Here is a 6,527-nt window from a genome sequence, read left to right as displayed (position 1 = left end):
CCTTGTGTAACTTCAAAGTAGGTGAACGTGTGGATGTCCTGTGTCTTTATCAGTTCTCTGGTCCCTCTCTCAGCTTCACATAAATCTCTCCGCTCCCAGTTAGCAGGAATAGACCTTTAGCAAACTGTCTGTAAGGCCATAGATTTCTTTGGCCATATAAGCAGGGTTTCAACGAAAGAGAAGTTTCCTTCTCAGAAAGGCTCTTGCTACTCCTCTGATTGGCCTCCTACTAACTTGGGCAATCTCTTCCCGTCTTCTGGCTCCTTCTCATTCTCTGGCTTGCTCTGTCTTCACCTGTGTCTAGCTTGTTCTCTGTACAACTGTATCAGTAAACCTGCCCTCTCTCCTCTGTACTGTTCTCTTTTAAAGATTTATTTATTATACATAAGTACACTGTAGCTGTCTTCAGACACACCAGGAGAGAGCATTAGATCTCATTGCAGATGGTTATGAGCCACCATGTGGTTGCTGGGATTTGAACTCAGGACCTCTGGAAGAGCAGTCAGTGCTCTTAACCGCTGAGCCATCTGTCTCTCCAGCTCTGCACGGTTCTCTCTTAACTCACCTCTCTTTCCTCTCTGTTCTCCTGAGAGTTGAGTATATTCTGTCAAAATATTTCTCTGATTCAATCAGTTTGTCTGCTACTCAATTAGGTTCCACTTTCAAACATGGGTGCTTCCTTCTACAAACTAGCTTTATCTTCATTGTTTGGGATTAAAATTGTATATTAAGGGCACCTTTGTATTCCAGCCAGAGGGATTAGAGGTGTGTGCTAAGGCTGAGCCAGATCACAACCAGAAACAGGTTTTTCCAATAAACAACTCAGGGTTCATGGTGTGACCAAATATCATGCAATGCACCTTGATAAATGCCGTTTTAAGCCTTTCATGATAACTCTAAGACTGGGATCAACATGTGCGTAATACAGTTGACTTTGTGCCTGGATATTTGCCCACTTACCCTAGGTGGAAGGCTTAGAATTTCTTTGGCTTCTCTATCTTTTTCCCTCTTACAAAATAGAACGACTTCCTGACTGTATCTTTGTAATGATTTTGATGCTCTTTGTACCTGTTACACCAAACGATCTCTATGCTCCGATTTTCTTGTTACAAAGAAAGGCTATTGGATCGTGTAAACCGCAGAGTAGGTAAAGACTGAAGACTAGCCTCTAGCACGGATCCTTTGTATGTCAAATGAGTGTCAATGAGTATTCTGGGTGACAGGAAAGTAATTCTAGAACACAAAGAGAAGCTGTGTGTATTCATTCCAGTCTCCACAACAGCTTTGTAAACTGACTCCTAACTACTATAGGTGGCTGAGGATGCACTCACTTGGGGCTCAAGGGGGATGGGCTGGAGTCTACTGGTTCTCTTTCCGTTACATCTGCCTGATATAAGAAAGAATCCAGGCAAGGGATACAGGAATTCTGGCAACTTTTGTCTTGGATTTTGTAAAGGGTTAGCCTAGAAACTCTGGGATTGTTTTATGAGACGACCAAGTGCCTGTTACAGGTGGTCAAGCAGCCACTGGACCACTAGATGGCGCCAGCTCTGCGCCAGGACCGCTTTTTGCCTTCATGTCTACGGAAAACATTCAGCAAATGTCTGGATTTGTAAACTTGCTGATTTTTGTCCCGATGAATTAGGGGCTTCTTCGAAAGTGGGCTTTGAAGCTTTTCAGTGCTGAGATTATGAATGGGGCTGGGGCCGAGAAGGCCGATCCAGAGTCCTAGGGAATGAACCTGCAGGGGGATGATACAGTAACGAACCCATATTCCCACACCAGGGAAACTTGCCACTCAAGTGCCTGGCAGTATCAGGAAGCTTCAGTTGGAAGGTCTGAAGAGGTCCTCTGGCCCAACCCTCTTATTATGCAGATGAAGAACTATTCCTCAGTTGATCTCTGTGCAGACACTTCCCAAATATAGCCAATTGTTTATGTAAAAAAAAAGGGCCCCACATGCCTTATGGTCTCCCTAGTAACTGAGGCCTTTTTAAAGACAACTGTGTGGAGGGTACAAATTTTGCTTCTTTTTATTTCCAAGGGAGATTTTCCTTCCTTCCTTCCTTCCTTCCTTCCTTCCTTCCTTCCTTCCTTTCTTCTTTCCTTGTGAGACCCTATCACACATACACAAACTCACACATATACACACAACACCCCCAACATAATAAACAAAAAAAGTGTTTCCTGAGTTTGGGGGGCTGTCACAGTCAATAATGGGATCTGAGGAGGGGGCCATTGACCCCTGGCTTACAGCCAGGGGCTCAGAAGTATCGCTGACAACCTAAGTATTTGTGGTTGATGTCTGAGATGGAAGGGATGGGTCTTGCGGAGCAAACCATGGAAGTAGGGGTCCGAGTGTAATCCAGGTGAGCTGGGTTAGGACCCAGTCGGCTTACAGGACACTCCATGGGCATCTGCTGGAGAACTGCTCCCTGCATGGACAAGACCTTCGAACGTTTGGTTTCAGAAACGAGTAAGGAGGGCTGGAGAGATGGCTCAGCGATTAAGAGCACTGACTGCTCTCCCAGAGGTCCTGAGTTCAATTCCCAGCAACCACATGGTAGCTCACAACCATCTGTAATGGGCATCCGATGCTCTCTTCTGGTGTGTCTGAAGACAGTTATGGTACTCATATATGTAAAATCAATAAATAAATCTTAAAACATGAGTAAGGAGTGTGTTTGGGATGAGGGAGAGGAGAGCTGATGTTTTTCTCAGAGGCTAGTACTCAACAAGAGGGGATCACGTGAGAATGAGTACCAGCCAGTGGGTATCAGATGGGCGTCTTAGTCTGTCAGCTCCCGTGCCTCCAGCCTGTGATGTGAGTGAAATGAAGGCCAGGGCTGAGTGACTCACCAAAGTGAGCACACAGAAGGGATCTGGACAAGGCCCACCAGGCATTTTATTCACTGTTGTCGTGTTAAGCTGAATGAATATGGGTTTGGATTTCACCCTGTGACCGTTGGGCTTGATTGGGTCAACTTGGTAGCTTAGAATCACATGGAAACAAACCTCTGGCCATGTCTGTGGTTTTCTGGATTAGTTTAATTGTGGTGGGAAGACTCCGCCATAAATGTGGGTAGTACCGTTTCATGGCTGGGCTCCTGGACTGAGTGAAAAAAAATCCAAGGAAGCGGCAGAGGGGCACGTCACTCTCTGCTTCCTGTCTGGGCTGCCAAGGGATGAACGGCCTCTAGTGACTCTGTGCTACACAGCCACTGTTCAGACAAAAAACGCATACAGAACTTTGGAATGACACTTAAGCAAGTGTCAAATCAGACACTATCAATGGCCAGGGCCTCTCTAGAGGAGCTCTGCAGAGCTGTCCCTCCTCCACTGAGCGTCTACTAGGGGTGACGGCCTCCATGCCAGCAGCGCTGTACAAGTGCCCTGTGAAGGCACACGATTTTATCAGGGAGGGGAAGCAGAGGCCACCGTGTGGTATCTTTTGGCAGGCCACACTCAGTTTTCTCCTGCTCCCTTCAGCTGGGGTTGCAAGCCCTCCAGTCACAATGTATCCAGCTGGTCACCCCACGATTGGGTCCCGTTCATCTGGAAGCTTCGGACCAATGAGCTGAGTGGACACCTCACCCCACCATTTGTTGCCTCAGAACAAGCTCCTTGTCTTGCTGGCAATTCTTTTATCTGTGGCTCAGATTGTGTCAAACCACACGCTGGGGCCACAGGCACAACTCTGTTTACAGGACAAGGCTCTGTTTATTTGGCTGGTCAAGCATTACTCTGCTACTTCAACGTTAAGTTTCTGATATGAAGTCAGACAGAAGTAGGTGGTAGTAGAGCCAATCTAAGCTTATCCCCGACCACCTTTCAAACAAATGAGACTCAGACTGTGGCTATTCTATCTGGCTTTGACAATTACTGGGGGGGGGGGTCACCCCAATCTACTCTTCTAACTGCTGGCCTGACTACCTCCCTAGCAGTGTACCCCAGATACTTGTTTCTCCTGGCCATGTGCTCATGGTCCATCTCCCCTCCTGGCGGCTTCCTCTTTGCTTCTCATTCTTCCTCCTTCTCTTCTTTCCTCTCTATTCTCTTCTCCACCCCCAACCAGGTAACTTAAAACCCACCTACCTCTAATCCCTCCAGTAACTGGCTGGAGCCAATTTTATTTAACCCACAGTTTTAAATCAAGGAACAAGGTTTGCACAACATTAGACCTCCAGGTACAGAGCCTGGCATTACAATACATAGCAGTGGACCGACCTCAACAGCAGGGAGCAGTCTCTCTCTGTCCTGCTGGTTGGGCTTGCCGCTGAGTTCTGGCAGGGGCTGAGAGTGCGAAGGTCAAAGCTGACCCTTTCCATCCCGGTTCAGCTGATGCTTGGTTGTACTTCTCAGGCAGAGCTGGGATGTGAAGAAAACAGGAGCGCTCAACCCCAGGGAAGCAGGAACAGGCTCCTGCTCTCATGGCTTTTCTTCCGTTATCTCAGCCAGCCTGGTTAGTTGACCCTTCCCCCTAGGCTTCGGAGGCTTTTGGCTAGAAAGTCTTGCCTGTGTCACTCGGTTAGCAAACAGGCTTGGGAAAGCCCCCCTCTACCTCACAATTCTGGCACAGGCACGCTGAGTAGTCTCTCAAACTGAACCTGTGGGCAACTGAGGGATGAAACCACGTCTCGGAATTAAACGGAAGTCCTTTTCCACACCTTTCTCTCACTCCTGTCTGTCCAGGCCACAGCCTTCTGAGCTTTGCTAGTGCCTGACAGAGCTGCTGTCCTCTGACCCCCACACTCTAGCCTACTCCACTTTGTCTGTTCATGATCTCTTGGTGTGCTGTGTCTTATCCACTTCTGTCCTTGATTCCTTCAGCTTTCTTGAATCCTTTCAGAAAGTAGGCTAAGACCTTAATCATAACCGGACTCAGTTTATCTTTGTGGAATGACCGCTTAATTGAAGCTGGGATTCATGAAGAGAGACCTTTTATTTATTTTTTTAATTGTTGGGGATGGAGAAATGGCTCAGCCGTTAAGAAGGGCACTGGGTGCTTTTCCAGAGGACCCAAGTTTCATTTCCAGCATTGACATGGCAGTTTACAGCTGTCTGTAACTCCAGTTCTAAGGTATGATTTCTCTTCTTGTCTCCATGGGCACCAGGCACCATGTGGTACACACTTGCAGGCCACACACCCATCCACATAGAAAGTGTTTATTGTCAGCAGTAGTATGTATATTGTATATTACATTACATATGCATGTGTCTGGGCATGTGTGTGTTATGTCTATGCGTGTATGTTATGTCTCTGTGTGTGTGTGTTATGTCTGGGTGTGTATGTGTTATAATGCACATAAGGAAGCCAATTCTCTGCTTTCACCTTTATATGGCTTCCAGGGATCAACCTTGGATTTTCCTGGTTTCGAGGTAAGAGCCTCTCCCCATGCAATCTGTTTGGATGGCCCAGGAGCCTTATTTTAAAGAGACTGCCCAATGCATGGACCTTAGGCCATTTTATTTCTTTTGTAGTGGAAAGAAGAATGAATAACAGAATTGAAAGGAGCAATTCAGTGTATCATGACACCGGAAGGGAAAGGAAAGAACATGCAGGATTCTGTACATGTCATTTTCCGTCTTGACTGGAACCACCTGGTTTTGTTGTGACTGGGTCTTACTGTGTTAGGGTTCATGAGTCACTGAAGAATGACACCCTAGACTCAAATAGTATGCAACCGCAAAGAGCGTCTGTCTATTCCTGCATGTAGGAGCCCAATTCCATCGGGATGGAAGGACCCCAACTGAATTCGCCGATTCAGTTTTAAAGCCAGAAAGAGGAGCATCAGGGAGGAGGAGGGAATCTCTATCTTGATTGGCAGGTTCTATCTCTGAGTGTGTGGGTGATGCTAGGATTCAGGCTAACTATTCGTGCTTCACGACGAGAAGGGGGCTCTTGACCTCTTGGCCTCAAGCGTGGCTAACTGCTCGTTAGCAGCCTGTCATGGAGTCAGTCTGGCTCAGGCCAATTCACTCCTTTTAGCTATATAGCTCGATCAGGCTGGCCCCGAACTAACAGATTTTCCTGCCTTTGTCTGTCAAGTGCTGGAATCACAGGCGTGTGCAACGATGTCCTACCTGGAGTTACACAGCCTATATTAGTCAGGCTTCTCTAGAGTCACAGAACTTATGGAATGTCTCTATATATTAAGTGAAATTATTGGAATGGCTTACATTCTGCAGTCCAACTCAACAACGGGCAGCTGTGAGCAGGAGGTCTGTAAGATTAAGTTTTCAAATTGTACTGTGGGAATTTAGTTAAACTCAGTGAGAGACCGGCTCCCAGAACCTAAAAACAACAGGAGACCAGCAGCTCCCAGAACCCAGAAACAAGGGAACCAAGACAACCTGGCCAGAGAACCCAGAAACAACCTGGTCCAAAACAATTGCCAGGTGGCTAGCCTGCCCCTGGACCCTAGCACGAGCCAGCACCAATCAGAAACCACCCTGTACTTTCCCCTTACCCAAGTCTTCCCTTTGCCCCAGCAACTGCACAGAAATAAAAAGCTGCCTAAGACCTT

This window comes from Mastomys coucha, unplaced genomic scaffold (genome assembly GCF_008632895.1).
Source record: "Mastomys coucha isolate ucsf_1 unplaced genomic scaffold, UCSF_Mcou_1 pScaffold13, whole genome shotgun sequence".
Classification (NCBI taxonomy): domain Eukaryota; kingdom Metazoa; phylum Chordata; class Mammalia; order Rodentia; family Muridae; genus Mastomys; species Mastomys coucha.
Note: the sequence above shows the minus strand (reverse complement) of the source record.